Source organism: Lagenorhynchus albirostris, chromosome 4, assembly GCF_949774975.1.
Source record: "Lagenorhynchus albirostris chromosome 4, mLagAlb1.1, whole genome shotgun sequence".
In the NCBI taxonomy this organism is placed as follows: Eukaryota; Metazoa; Chordata; class Mammalia; order Artiodactyla; family Delphinidae; genus Lagenorhynchus; species Lagenorhynchus albirostris.
In genome coordinates, this window is record NC_083098.1 from 75,403,163 (window position 1) to 75,418,818 (window position 15,656).

General features: G+C 44.8%; 1 protein-coding gene across 4 annotated transcripts in view; it reads left to right on the top strand.

The window, feature by feature from the left end:
• The window catches only part of LNX1 (ligand of numb-protein X 1), a 200,365-nt gene that overhangs the window by 55,125 nt on the left and 129,584 nt on the right, over positions 1 to 15,656 (top strand). The window contains exon 1 of one of the 4 annotated variants that reach the window (XM_060148164.1): positions 7,304 to 7,477. The exons of 2 other annotated variants lie outside the window; for them this stretch is intronic. The gene's annotated coding sequence lies outside the window, so the exon portion shown is untranslated. Of the gene's footprint in view, positions 1 to 7,303; positions 7,478 to 7,815; positions 7,951 to 15,656 lie in introns of those variants that run through there. One more of the 4 variants, XM_060148165.1, reaches the window with a different exon arrangement.

The following is a 15,656-nucleotide window of genomic DNA, read 5'->3' on the forward strand; positions in this document are numbered from 1 at the left end:
AAAGGAAGGAGGAATACTTCCAAATTTAACCTAACAATGGGAATTCCCTCCCTTCCCCCATCCCTTCCCTTGTTTTATAGTCATCTTTAGTTCTTTTAACTAATATTTATTGAAGGCACTGGGCTGTGTTCCTTCCAGGCACTGGGCTACGTCCTGAAGGTCTATGAAAAGTCGTGTTCACTAGCTGACTGTCTAGAGAGCGGATTGTCTATAATAAATTACAATCAGCACAATAACTGCTGGAGTAGGACGTAAGGAGAGCACAGCACAGGTGCGGATGTCGGAAAGCCAGGGGAGATTCTATAAAGGAGGTGGCATCTGTGCTGAGACACGAAGAGGGAGAAGGAGTTACCCAAGCTGAAGGAGGAGAAATACCTGAGTGTCAGGTTTGCCTGTAACCTGCTGGGCATGTTGGACAAGTTACTTTACCACTCAGAGACTCAGCTTCTTCCTCTGCTAAGCAGAGCTAGCTCATGGGGTTTCTGCCAGGATTCTGTAGGAGAATATATAAAAGTGCCTAACATCAATCCAGGCGATGGTAAATGAACAAGAACTGTTAAGATGGTGCTGCGTGGGTAAGAGCCTAGCAGTGAGAGACCCTGGCTGTTATGGGAACCACACTCAGGCTTTTTGGGATATCCAAGGGGACCCCAACGAACAGTGACTCTCCTGAGTTTGGAACAATTGGAGAAAAATTCAAAGGAGTAATTATGGAGGCCAAAATATCACCTTTCAAATAGTAATAGCTAAATTGGAGAACGAGGCCTGGAACAAGGGAAAACAGAGCTTGAACGCACCCAGCCTGAGCAGATCTGGGCACGGCAGCTTCTCAAACAGAAGCCTGCCTGGGGAAGACTCAGCAGGTGGAGCTGCAGAGGAAAACTCGGGCTCATTCCCAAGACAGAAAGGGGAGGAGAGAAGCCAAGCTTGCCTGTGGTTTTTTTTTTCCATTTTTCCAGCGATGGACTTGCAGGGGCAGAATGAGTGAAGGGCGAAGCATGGTCGGAGTTTGCTTTGGAAACCACTCTCCTGCGGAAATGAGGGTACGGGGGGGGCAGTCCCTCTAACACAGTGTTACCAGGGCACGGGGGCTGGGGCGTGGGTGGTATTCTGTGGGTGGAAAGGATGTGGAGGTGTTGATGAGGTATGATTGGCAGGCAGGGACCAGGTCATGAAAAGCCTAGTGTACCAGGCAAGGCAAATGAACGGAAGGCGGGATGGCTGCAGAGAAGAGTCACAGGCCCGGATTGCCGAGGAGACTTGACTAGCGCGGCTGGTGTTGCAGAGCGTACAGATATAGTGGCACCAACCACCGTGCTTATAGGAAGAGAGAAGCCTGGCACCCTGGTTCTGCCAGGCCATTAGGAAGTTGAGGATGCAGGCAAGGAAGTGGGATCTGGACCAGACAGGCTTGAAGTGAAAACAGTAGGGAACAATATTCTTGGGCAGCCTGTAGCAGTCAAGAACCAGGGGTCACAATCAATTCAAAGAGGAAGGTAGGATTTGGGTAGGGGAGTGGAAAATCTGAATGGCTAAAAGAATACAGGAGGGAGCAGCATCCTCAGAGTTTTTTCTTGAAATTGAAGATTTTTGCATGATAAGAAGATCCAAGGGGTGGCCCCGAAAATGGGCAGCTTAAGAGGAGTAGTGATAACCGTCCTTAGAGTTGACAAGGTCAAGGATGTAGAGGGGGTGTCTACAAGGACATGGAAGCTCCCAGGATGAGGCCACAGTTCAAAAGGAGAAGACACATTTTACACCTTTGACACATGGTATTGGGTCAGTTATAGTAGCTATAGATGATGGAACCAAGAAAGAAAGATACGAAAACCTTCAAAATGGCAACAGCCATCAGCCCCCAAATTGACTAACCCACCTGGTTTACGCAAGGATGGAGTCATGAAAGCGTAGATATCCACATTTGCAGAAGATAGGCCTTGTGACATTTACAGAGAGAGCAATAACAATGTCTTTTTTCTACTAAAGAAGAATGTGCCATGCTGGCCGCAGGTCTGTGTAGGAAACCATCACAAAATGTGTGCCACCTCCAGTGACCAATGTACTCCCTCTCTCGCCAAAAGCAGACAACCCAGAGAGTGCTCCCAAACTGTACGTTCATCACGTAGCCTAGAAGCTCGTCTGCAGGCCAGATAACACATGGGCTGTGAGTCTGTGAGAGAAATGCAGTCTCTTCCACATACACAGAACCAGAGGGCATCTATCCCATCAGCTGATATCTGTGATTATCACTATTATTTTCCGTAACTGCCCTCTGGGTTCTGCTCACTTGTACCTTGCTAAGTACTTGTAATTAGCCATTAAAAGATTTGGAGCTAAGCTAGCTCAGAAAAGAAACTGAGGCCAACATGATGCAGTATGTACAGCAATTCCATCTCATAATGCTAGATACTTTCAGCTAAAGAGATGCCTTTTATTAAAATCAGATGGAATATGTTCACTTTTGTTGTGGCATTCAGTCGTCTTAGACAACTCTACAAATATGCTGTGGGGGGAGAAAAAGGAAGCAAAGAGGGGCTAAAGTGGTTCTGACGAATCTTGAGGTACGGTCTTAGCAATAGTTCATTGCCAGGAAGAATCCTTGAGAATGCCAACCTTCATTGTAGTGATCTAGAAGGAAAGAGCTTTGAAAACAGACCTCCTTTCCCCCCATAGATTTCCCTGTCAAGATACATAAAAGAATTCAGACTAATGAAAAAGCCCAAGTGAGCTGGCTGGCTAACTAGGACAGGCCCAGCCTTGAGTTCAGAGAGCTTTCTAATGTGTTCCACCTGTCTCTCCAGAGAACAAAGTTTACAGGCTATGTTGATGGCAAAGGAGGCTTGCTTCTAAAGAGTGAGATGATCATATGGTAGCCGAAATGGCATATCGTAGAAGTTTAGCTCAACACCAAAAATACGGTCGCTCTTAATAAATGACCCATGCCCCAGATGCTGAATTTCTTTCTCTTTCTTCCCCCCTTCCTTCCCTCCCTCCCGCCTTCCTTTCTTTTCCTTTCTTCCTTCCTGTCTTTCTTTCTCCCTCTTTCTGTCTTTCTTCCTTTCGCGGTTTAATCATCATGAGAGAAGTCTCCAGCAGTAACGTGAAGATGTGAAGGGTGAGCTCTTAAGGCGTTTTATCATCTGGCCCACCTTACCCATCCAAACCAAGCACAGGATGACTCCTCTTTACCCCGACAAGGTGCACTTCTCATGGTCTTGTCCTTTCCCTCATCCCCTCCTCATAGCTTCCTCCCCAACACACACAAGTTGGGATCATCCCTGCCTCCACCTGCTGTCCTGTCTGGATTTGTGTGCCCTTCTCAGCTATCTCTCCAAATCCTAAAAGGTTTGATTCATGTTCCATTCTCCATGAAATCTTGCCTAATGACACCAGCCAACACCAATCTTTTCCTTTCCTGATTATCCCTCCCATTTACTCTTAAACCAAGGATAGAAATTGCTATGGTGCTTGGACTTGGGTCTTGAAGATTCCAAGGTCACCTCTGAGCTCAAGGGCACCACAGCCTTCTAGCAATGACAGTGAGAATGATATGGGAGGAGGAAACGGAGAGGCATGTGTCTAGTATTTGCCAAGCCTGGTCCAAACCATCTAACTTGGTAGTGGTTGTATTGGAACTTAATTTTATGTTGTCCATATAATCCAGTTGTATGTAGCTCTATGCTCTTGTGACTCTTCTGATAACATTTGCTGATTTTAAAGGGATTGACTGTTGAAGTTTTAGAGAGAAATAACCATGATGTCATAGAGAGTTACAAGCGATCATTCTGGAGGGGCCCCTCAAGTTGGCCTTCCTTGCTTGAGGTTGGTTTGACAGACTCCAAAAAGATGATGCACCCTGAGGAAGCACCCAGGGGTGATGGATTTCCTGGTGTGTTTTCTCATAAATATATGTATAAATGTATCCATATGTCTATATGTTCTATATTTACATACTCAGTGTATAAACCAGATTCATAATTCATTTGCAATTGGAGACAGTCCTTCCCAGAAACTACACTTCCCAGGGCTACTTCTACAAGATACTTCCTTCTGAATAGAGGATGGGTAAGAACTTTGATTAGTGTCCAGGAAGTTGTCCAGGAAGCATGAAATCAGAACCCTTCCCCATTTTTTCCCAGTGGGTTAAACTGCTCTGGCCCTGCCATTTGCTGGCTGGGCTGGCTTTCAGCGAGTACTCAGCGTCTCTATGCCTCGGTTTTCCAGCGTCTATGCAAATAGTAATAGTGCCTAACATAGGATTGTGGTACAAAGTGCTTACAACACTAAGCACCAGCTAAGCACTTATTCAGTATTTGTTTCTTATGATTATTGTGTATATCTTTTCACCGGTACTTTAGAAATAGCATTTCCATAAATAATGCAACAGCCCTAATGGAATAATGAAGCCCATATTGATTTTTTTAATCTTTAAAGATTATTCTAAATCCAGGAGTACCAAGTCGAGGGGCTTATTATGTGAGATACATCTACTTTTTCCTTTCCTTTTTTTTTTTTTTTTTTTTTTTGGCAGTACGCGGGCCTCTCACTGCTGTGGCCTCTCCCGTTGCGGAGCACAGGCTCCGGACGCGCAGGCTCAGCGGCCATGGCTCACGGGCCCAGCCGCGCCGCGGCATGTGGGATCTTCCCAGACCGGGGCACGAACCCGCGTCCCCTGCATCGGCAGGCGGACTCTCAACCACTGCGCCACCAGGGAAGCCCTCCTTTCCTTTTATACACCGTTTCTGGGAGTAAGCTCCACTCATGGTTCCACTTCTGTTCTCAATTTTTATTCATCAAACCACAGGAGCAGAAGGCTGTGTCTCTGAATACAACAAGCGAAGCCCCATCACCTCGATGGCTTTAGAAAACGCTTTCTGCGCTGTCACTTCCTGCAAATTCTTTCACTCAGAAACCGTGTTCTCCGTCTACCCTCCCTAAGTCTGTGATCTTCTCCCCCTCCCCGGTGGGGCCTGGCGCCCTTCAAAGATGATTGACACACACGGAAGGCAACTGTACGCAGGCCTTCTGATGACTCACCAGGCCGGCGGCTGGGCTGGCCCTCCTGCTGTCGGGCGGGTACTTATTCTGGAAACACCGGCAAGTAGAAGGTTTTGATCCCTTAGTCTTATTTTGTTGTCGTTGTTAATGATAAAGTAGTAGCCACACCTACCACAGTTTCTACTGGAGAAAAACGTGAATGGGTTTTTTTGTTTTGTTTTGTTTTTTAAGCTTCAGTTCTCTACAAAGTGCACCCAGTTCCCAGGTGGGGCAGGTAGTCTAGAGCACTCTGGGACGGCTGGGGCGAGAAGCCAGCTCTTTTTTGCAAGTGAAGTATCCAGAGCCTGCCCTGCACCCCCGCCCTTGACTAGAATTTCTCCTCCTTCCCTCCCTGGTTGTTTTACAAGGTATCAAATGACTGGCGACACCCAGTCAATGTGGAGGCCAAGAGAATGGAATCAACACCTTCCTCCTCTCTCCCTCCCCCTCCCCTCCCCTCCCCTCCCCTCCCCCTCCCCTCCCCTCCCCTCCCCCTCCCCTCCCCTCCCCTCCCCCTCCCCTCCCCTCCCCTCCCCTCCCCCTCCCCTCCCCTCCCCTCCCCCTCCCCTCCCCTCCCTCCCCTCCCCTCCCCTTCCCACTTATCCTTCTTCCTCCACCCCTCCCCCCAGCCAAAACACCAACCAACCAATCCAAAAACCTCTGAAGAAGGACAGTGTTAGAACTATGGAACCAAAGCGTTTCCAGTATCAAGAGAAAAGGGAGCTAGAGTAGGGGGGAAAAGATGGAATTTCAACTTTTTTTTTCTTTCTTCAAGGGAAAAAAATAGAGTGTATCTCTGGGTAAGCAGGCCATCCTCCCGGGAGGGAGAACCCACGATTTCCCCAGGTAGTACATTCCAGAGAGTAGATAAATTGTCCAGAGATACTGGACGGGGGCCACAGAAATACACGACATTTAAATACAATGATGGAAGCTGTTTACAGTCCTCTGAAAGATGCCTTTCATCTAAAAGATGAAAGGGTTTAACAGTCAGTCGCGATAGCTCACAGCGGTCGCTGTGACACCAGATGAGTTGTAGTGTTCCAATCTTTTCCTACTTGAAAAGCTGGAGCAACACAATGACTTGCCCAGGGTCACACACACCACACTTGGGACAGAAATAATCCGAACTGCTCCTTCCGGGCTCTAACCAGCTGACAAAGCCACCTTATTACTGTACCATCATTCGAATCTGAATCATTTAAATTGCTCCTAATTGCAGGCCAGCGGTGAACTGTAACCTCCATGTGACTCTGCCAGGTCAGGGAGGTAGGAGTGATGGAAGTTTTACAAACACCTGAATATGGGATGAAATGCTGGGAGGGAGAGAGTGTGAAAGTGTTTGAAAGTCAAGTGTTTGAAAACTTGACTCTGAAACTGCTAACAATCATCATATTTAGATTGTTTTTTAAATGAATTTGAAATGTCACCTCTCATTTATTTTATTGGAACAGAGAAGCACTTGGGATCCAAATGGATGCCATTAAGAAAGGCAATTTGGGGATAAATCTGATATATTCCAAGCAGTCAATCTTCACACACTTCCCTTTTATGCTCATTAAATGACTGTCTGTTTTGTGTTTAAAGATCCTATGTTATCACTTATATGTGGAATCTAAAAGATAAAACAGTCTGTTTCTGTATATACATAACAAAACAGAAACAGACTCATAGAGAACAAACTAGTGGCTACTGGTGGGGAGAGGGAAGTGGGGAGAGGCAAGATAGGGGTAGGGGATTAAGAGGTACAAACTAATACTATGTAAAAAATAAATAAGCAAAAAAGATATATTGTACAGCACAGGGAAGTATAGCCATTATTTTGTAATAACTTTAAATGGAATATAATCTATAAAAATATTGAATCACTACACCTGATTCAATATTCAGGTCGTACACCTGAAACTAATATAATATTGTAAATCAGCTATACTTCAAGTTTTAAAAATAAAGTTTTGAAAATGAAAGAAAGTAAATAAACTTTCTTTTTAACTCTTTTGTAGGCAACTATTGGGGGGGTGGGAGGAGGGGACTGAGGAAGCAACCAGGCGTATAAATTCAGATCTGTCCATGGAGCTGGACACCCGCTGTGCTCAGGAAAGAAAGTAAATTCCATAGGGCAAATTGCTCTGATTCATTTGTCCACGCAGAGACGCCACCTACCTGCTCGCAGGTATTCAGGTAAATGACAGGTGGGCGGGACCTACCTGACTGTTTCAATAGCTAAGGTCCCAGCAATGCTTCATCTGTCGAGGCTCCCGTGATGTCACGCATTTCCTGGTCTCCACCGACCAGTGCCTTCCTCCTTCCTCAAGGTACCTATATGACCGGTGGAGGCCGGTCCTGCTTAGGTGGCCCAAGGAGCTGCTGGGTTAACCCACAAGGCGAGAGAGCTGAAGGGTTGTTGCTGCTTTGAGAGCCCCAGGCAGCACTCGAAAAGGTGAGCTGAAACCCTCCATTTTTCTCTCCGGGCATTTAGACCACTGGCCCCTGACGGATCTGAAGGAAGAATTTGAATGAAAAATATAAACTGAATGGTTTAGCCCTGAGTGTTTGACCCAGCGGGAGAAGCCCTTTTTGAAAGGAAAAGAGATGCCGTTGACATTTTGGTGACACCGGAACTTTCTCCCAGTCCAGATATTTAATCCTTTTTGTTTCTCTTAATCATTAATCCTGCCTCTGCTTGTCTGGGAAGTTGAACTAATTATTATTTTTTTAAACTCTGAAGTGGAGTGGGGACTTTTTTTGAAACTTAACTCAAAGATGCAGACCTGTTCAGCCCGTGTTGGGAGGGGGCTGAATTCAGAGTTGCCTTATTTTGTCTTACCTTCTGCATTCACCGGAGGCAATTTGCATCTAAACCTGTGAGATGACCTCAATTTTTTTTCTCCTGAAAGTCTGTTCCGCCAACAGGTAAGCTCTGTTGCCCTTACTCAGCAGCCCTGTGCTCCAGCGTTCTTCCCTCTTTCTTCTCTAAAAAAGTCTACTCTTTTCTTTGTTCTTTGCTCTTTTTAAAACCACTTTGCAGTCTGGATTAGAATTGTTTACATTCAGACCCTGAGCGCCTGCCTGCTGACCTTTGGTTAAAGTAAAGATGATTTCCTCGGTGTTTACAAGAATATAAATTCAGGTCTGATTTGTAATTTTTTGGAACGCTTCCATTTTTTTCTCTCTTTCCTTTCCTTAGCAAATATACCAAGGAGATTGTTCTGCCAGGACCTTTCTTTTTTAAGTAATTTTACCTCTAGGATCCATTTTTGCTTTCCTAATCCTGACCACACAGCCTGTTGCTACTTCTGTTCTTAACAGCCCAATAGCCACACTCTGCACTCAGTTCTGGGGGGAAAGAAGCCATCTCCTAACTCAGTTAGCAAGGGAATAATATGTTAGGAATATTCATATTCCTACGACTACTCGTATTCCTCCACGCAGAAATTCAAAGTGCATGGCAGTTCTCCAGAAGTATAGATTGAAACAAGCTGAGAACGCTGTTGTCTCAGACAGTTGCTTCTCCCCCGAGACTCAGCTGCGTGCTTGTTGCCAGTTTCTCTTACTCCTCAGAGGCTTATATAGCTCTTCAAGTGACCTTCGAGTCTGTCCTTTTCCCCTGAGCCTTGTGCTGGGGTGGTGACGGCTGCTTGTCCCTCACCAGTGTGCTCACTTGATTCCGAGTTTTGTCAGCAGAAGAGAGAAAAAGATCCCTTAGATCCTGAATCTTCCGGATAAAATTGTGTCTTTAAAGTCGCAGACCTCTCGACAAGATTGCCTTTCCTCTGTTGGCCATGGTTTGTTAGTTCTTTGCATAGTAGTTCATGTATGGTTAAACCATATAGTGACATCACTATATGTCAGAGCCCCTGGCTATTAAAGGAAAAAAGCTAAGGACACTACACCCACAGATATAAATTTATTTACTTACTTATTTATTTTTGGCTGTGTTGGGTCTTCGTTGCTGCGTGCGGGCTTTCTCTAGTTGCGGCAAGCGGGGGCTACTCTTCCTTGCAGTGTGTGGGCTTCTCATTGCGGTTTCTTCTCTTGTTGTAGAGCACGGGCTCTAGGCGCACTGGCTTCAGTAGTTGTGGCACGTGGGCTCAGTAGTTGTGGCACACGGGCTTAGTTGCTCCGCGGCATGTGGGATCCTCCCAGGCCAGGGCTCGAACCCGTGTCCCCTGCATTGGCAGGCGGATTCCTAACCACTGCACCACCAGGGAAGTCCCTACACCCCCAGATATAAGAAAGGGAAAAAATTACAGAGACTGGAATTCACAGTGATCCAGAATGCAGTTGGTGTCTTGGATAATGTATACATGAGTTTTGTCCAAAGGGACGAAAAGACCCACAGTGGTTCCCTTCCTGTAGTAACTCCATCCCTTGGTTAAGTGGCAAAAAGCTTGATTGCAAAATGTATAGTCTCTTTCATTCACATCTTCCTTATATGACTTCTCTGAGCCTCAGTTTCTTCATCAGTAAAATAAGAGCTAATAATCCCTACAATATAAAGTGGTCCTGAGAAGTACATGAGGTAACATATAGGGAGCATCTATATACATCCTTCTTTAAGGCATTTATCTGGTTGCTTGGAAGAGATAGTCTGGCCTTACCGAGATAAAAGGTCTAATGTGATTGCAATTGTTAGGGGCCCTGATAGTTCTTGTTATGGTTATTAATTGTAAGTAATTAACACCAATGTGCACAGTGCAGAGAAAGGAAACAGGCAGGAGGCAGGGAAATGCTTAAACTGTGTAATTAAACAGGCCAGGCCGATTGGTCTCCACCGACCTCCCAGGCAGGGTTTAGGAGCTGCTGTCCGCCGCTGTTACTCCTTCCTTCTCCCTCCTCAAGGCTCTCATCCTACAACAGTCCCACAAAATGTTGTCCTTCGCAGACCTTTGGGGGAAATGTCCTGCTGTCATTTGCTGTAATCTGACTTGGCGGGCAGCCCTCGCTGCCTTCAGCTGTGCTATCTGCAGGGCAGATTGGTGCTTGGTCTCCTCCAGGCTTGCAGATAAACACCCTTGGCCACAGCCTGGTGAGCTGCAGGGCCAAGTCGCTGGGAGGAGGAGCCTGCCCTGGACTGAAGAAGGGGGACTTGTAGGTCTTTTGGGTATGATAATTCCCTCAATGGACTATCGTGTGTCCTTTGATGACCTGGGGCATGAGGGCAGGCATGTTCCCAGGGCCCTGGGACCTTCTCCTGGTGTCACCCCATCCTGAAAAGATAAGGCACCTATTCACCATTCAAGAGCAAAGTAACGGCTTAGTGGGTTGAGACCAAGGGTTCAAAACCTTGATCCGACTGCTAGCTTGCTTAGGGGAACCTGGAGAAGCACCTCAACCTCCCTTTCCATCGGTTTCCTTGTTTACCTTTTCCCGCAAAAGGGATGCTAACATGGTGTGCTTCACATGCCCCTGGGCCCCATAACAGAAGCTGGATGGGCTGCACACCTAGGTCAGGTTGACTGCAGGGGAATGGGCAATTCCTCCCTAGGAAATATTAGTCTTATTTATTGAATTCTAGGTGGAATGGTGCTACTGCTTTAGAAGAGTGGCCCGGTCTCAGCCACCAGACTCCCTAGGTTCAAAACCCAGCTCCACCGCCTACTAGCCTTGTGACCTGGGATGGGTTATTTAACCTCACTTTACCTCAGCTGTGAAATAGGCTTATTGTGAAGTTTGAAATGAGTTGAAAGGTACAAAGTGCTTAGAATAGTCCCAGGCACAATGTCAGCTATTACTAGTATCATTTTCTTGAAAGGAAGGCACCATGGGTAAAATCAGTCAGATCTGGGTTAGAGAACCAGTCCCACCATGTACTTACTAAACTAAAGAAGCAATTTAATATCTCTTTGTCTCAGTTTCATCATCTGGAAAACAGAATACTTACCAAACCCAGTGCTGTCACGAGGAATAACTGAAATGGTTTTATATAAAATGCCTGGTATATAGTAAGCACTCAATAAATGTTAAATCGTATATTATTATAGGAAACAATTATTATATTGGATACAGCTAGACTTCTAAGATCATGCTACAGTTTGGATATGATAATGATGGAACCAATAGTAACTTGAGAACCAAAGATTCTCTGAGCAAAACAGACTTCCCAAAAGGCCCCCAAAGGCTTAAAAGGAGAACCTGATTAACAAAGATTATCTTGTTTATCTTGGACTTCCAGGGGAGGGGAACTGCCAGTTGAAATGCCTGAACCTTTGCAGAACTGTGGGCAGTAGGATTCTGCGATGTAAACAAACAGTGGGTTTTCCTGGAGCAGTGACTCCTGGCTTCCTGGCTTGCAGTGCCTCCTTTTTAGATTTGAATTCCTCACTTAAAGTGGAGAAATAGGGTCTGCTAGGATTCTGACTCCTTAAAAGGCCGTTTTCGTAAGATGCTACCAAGAGGGGACATATGAGAGATGATCCAAAATGTGTCCTCCTCATTGTCTCAGTATCCGAGGACTCCCTGGGGGGACATAACCATTCTTGATATTTCTGTGCTGGCAACACATGGACTCACTTTTATGTGGGTGGCAAATTTATTGTCCTCTGACAGGGCCTCCGAAGTATCAAGGGCTTTTCAAAACCGTTTGGAAGGAAGACTACATCACTCTTTCTGGGTTAATAGGATTTAACCATCTGTTATCTCCAAAGAATAAAGGTTTACATGAAAGCCATACAAATTGCAAAGCGCAAAGACTGCACTGAGCTGAAATCAAAAACAGAAAATGCTGGTTGTCCCCTATAAACTTTTTACATCCATCTTTCCCTCTTATTTTGTTCTAAGGGACATGAGGACACCACAGTGACCTGTTGCTTAGTTACCCACGGATATATTTCAGATCAATATAAGGAAGAACTTTCTAAAAATTCGAGTTGTCCAAAAATCCAGTAGTTTGCCTTTTAGGGCACTGAGTTCCCTGTCACTGAAGGTGATTGTTTTTTGGTATATTTAGTACCTGGTACATGTTTGCTGAATGAATGAGTGCAAAGTAGATTTGTGTTTCTTTTGCAGCATATACCGCTCATCTGTAAAATAAAGACTATAATCACTGATCTCATAGGATCATTCTAAAGATTAACTGAGAAAATGCATGAAAAGTACCCAGCATAGTATCTTGCACTTAGTGAGCTGCTCATTAAATAGTAATAATCATTATGTTTTATTTTATATTATATTCTAAAGGGAGAGGAGAGAAGGGATTCCTGGGATTCAGGTAGAGGGTAGACGAGATGACCTCCAAATTTGAGATTTGCGGTTTCTGCGCTTATCGCTCTATTCCTGTTCTCTTCACCCCTGCCCTTCTGTGTCTGCCTTTCTAGAAGAACTTCTCCCCCCTGTTCCAGGGGGCCATGCTCCTTGACATGGTAGATTGAACCACTGTTAGGTTCTGTCCCATTCAACCAGAGACTTTTTTTTTTTTTAGTATCACTAATATGTGACTTGAAATGTGTGGACTTAAATTCCACCATTATTTTCCAATGACTCTTAGTCGTTTCTTGTGTTTGATGCATTCGTCACAAGGACATAAAGGACTTCACCAACAGCGGAGTGGAAACCCTCCAAGAATTTTCTTTAGTAGCCTCTTGGTGCAGAGCATGACAACAGCACACATATGATGGTGAGGACTAAATATGTCCTTGCTATGTGTTGAGATGATTTACATAAGTTGTTCGTGACTCCTTCAGTCAGTCGCATGGCCTGTTTGAATAGTATGCTGAGTGCTTAGGCTTCTGCATACTCATGTTAATACATGAGTCATTTGGTGTTTTCAAACGCCTCATTAATTATTATCATTATGCTTGTATTATGTCTTCCACAGCACACATACAAACTCAGCTATGCTACCTGTAGTCTTTTGTCCCCTTTGGGGCCCTAGCAAATTTGGTTTAACAGTCATCTCTGAAGACATCTGTGTTCTAACTTAGCAATGGATTAAAAGAAAATTATTAGGTTTTTATGCCAGGGCAGAACTGCTATCCCTAAGTATGTAGCTATCTAAGTGGCTGCCACTCAGCATATTGTCCCTAAACCCTAAACCGTGTAGACAAGCGTTGGAGAGGATCCTGCGGAATACGTACCCCATTCCTGGGGAATACCCCTGGAAATACAGAGACCTGTATTCATTTCGTATTGCTGCTGTAACGAATTAAACTTGGCCTCTTAAAACAGCACAGATTTATTTTCTCACAGTTCTGGAGGCCAGAAGTTTGAAATCAAGGTGTTGGCAGAGCCTTGCTTCCTCTGGAAGCTCCAGGAAAGAATCCTTCTTTGCCTCTTCCAGCTTCTGGTGCCTCCAGGTGTTCCAGGCTTGTGGCTGCATCCCTTCAGTCTCTATCTCTGTCTTCACATCACTCTCTCCTCTGTATCTGTGTCTTTTCTTCTGTCTCCTAAAAAGATACTTGTCATTGGATTTAGGATAAATCAGATAATCCAGGATGATCTCATTTCAAGATCTTTAACTTAGTTACATCATCAAAGACTTTTTCGAATAAAGTCACATTCACAAGTTCTGGGCGTTAGGATATGGGTATATCTTTTGGGGGGACATTCCTTCACATAGGCCCCTCCCACTACTTATAGAGAAATTCCTTCTCCACTTAGAGGCTGAAATATTGTGCAGAATCCAGCAAGAAGAGTTAGAATTGGCAGCCTTCACCACTACCATTATTTAATTCCTATGTTCAAAGTACAATAGTTAAGTGTTTTATATTCTAAAGACCTACTGAATTTTTTTAGTCAGTAGTGTAATTTATCTACAAAAGCAAATCAGTAAAGGTCATTTGAGGTTGCTTTGATAGACAAGTAATATCCTGGTTGAGGAAGTGATTATTCCACTGAACCCTGAGCCCAAACCACAAGTTTTCACTTCTAGGAGCCATGTTTTCAAAGGGACCTTAACAAACCAGAGGGCATCCTGAGTGGACACTTGACCACTACCTGGACTACCCAGGAAGACAACTGGAAGAACCAGAGACAAAAAGACAAGAGAGAAACCACAATGCTGTCTTTAATTTGGGGGGCTGTCATGGTTAGAGGGAATGAATGTGACCTATGTTACACTGAAAGGCGTAACAAGAGCCAAAGGTCATACTAACAAGAGGGAAGTATTCAGCTGTTGGCAAACTGATGAGCTCCCCATCACTGGAGGTGTTTCAAACAGAAGCTGATAGGTCCTCCGTCTGGGATGTTGTAAAGAGGCTTCTTGCACTTGGTGAGAATCTAAGATCATTACCCAACTCAAAATCCTGTGACTTCTAAATAATTTTAAAATCTCAAATACAGATCATCAGGTGGGAACATCAGACGTCAGCGAGTGGATTCCTCTTCCTTGATTGAGGAATTTGCTCAGGTTCTTCCTTCCATCTGGATTTCTTCCCACTTGCCCAAATCCCATTTATCTTTCATGATCCTCCCTGAGGACCATCTGTTCCATGAATTTTCCTTGACTCTTCTGGGCCAGGCTACGCTGCTCTCTTGCTCCTTTCCCTCCACGCTTGCGTCCCTGGCTTCAATTTTGGAGGACCATACTCATTGTGGATTCTCTTGCAGTGTTTTAACTTTTTTTTTTTTCTATATGTAAGCTCCATTTTCATAATAGACTTAAACTCATTGAGGATGAAGTTGAATTGCTATGGGAACTCCCACAGAAATGCAGACACATGTCAGGCAGGTAATAGGTGATACGTGAACACCTGTAGAATTGAAACAGTAGAAAAATGTTGAGAATTCAAATACCTTCCTCCACCTTGTCCTTCCTTCCTTAAAGCTTGGTTATCTGTTTAAAAAAACCATAAGCGTTTCCCGAGTACGTGTTTCAGCCTTGAGTGGAAGAAGGCCAGCCTGCTTCTTTACCGTGCTTCTCCTCTGACATCAGTACTGCCCAGGACCCTATGGCAACTAGCTGCATGAACAGAGCCCTTGGTCAATGCAAAATACCCTACTTTCACTTTTGTTATTGGCGGGGGGTCTGCTCCATTTCACCGTGTTGGTAGACCAGGAACTGGAAGGATATCTCTTCTGGGCCAGAGTTCTTACAAACAAACCCAAGTTTGGTGCCATGACACCCCGGGGGAAAGACAGTAAAATCTGTCAAGAGAGGCAAAGCTCCTCGGGCTTGGGAAAGTCCATCAATAACTTCTAAAACTTGCATCTAATTGGCTTGCCACCCGGGACTCTTCTCACTTAACACTTCCCTTGTTTTCCCCACTTTCTGAACATCTATGTTCTCAGTTATTGACTCCAGATATATTACATTGTCTCCTTTTAGTTCAGTTCTTTCATTTCCTGACCATATTTCAACTTCTTTAAAGACCATTTATATATATTTTTTCTGTCTTTTCTAGTGTTGGCAACACTATGCAGACTAGTGTCATTCACAGCCTGCGTTAATGAATTGCTTACTCTCTCCGAGAACACTGATTTAGATATTAAGTAGGAGCAGAGCTCACCTTGACCTTTGCAGCAGCTCATACGCACCTGCCCTCCCTCTGTTCCCTCTGTCTGTCCTCTGCAATGCATATGGCGCCCCTGCCTTCCCAGCCTCCACTTCCAACCTAGGCTCTTGGTTCAAAGACAGTTTTTATCCCATGTGTGACTAGTTTTATTCAGGTCACTAAAGCACT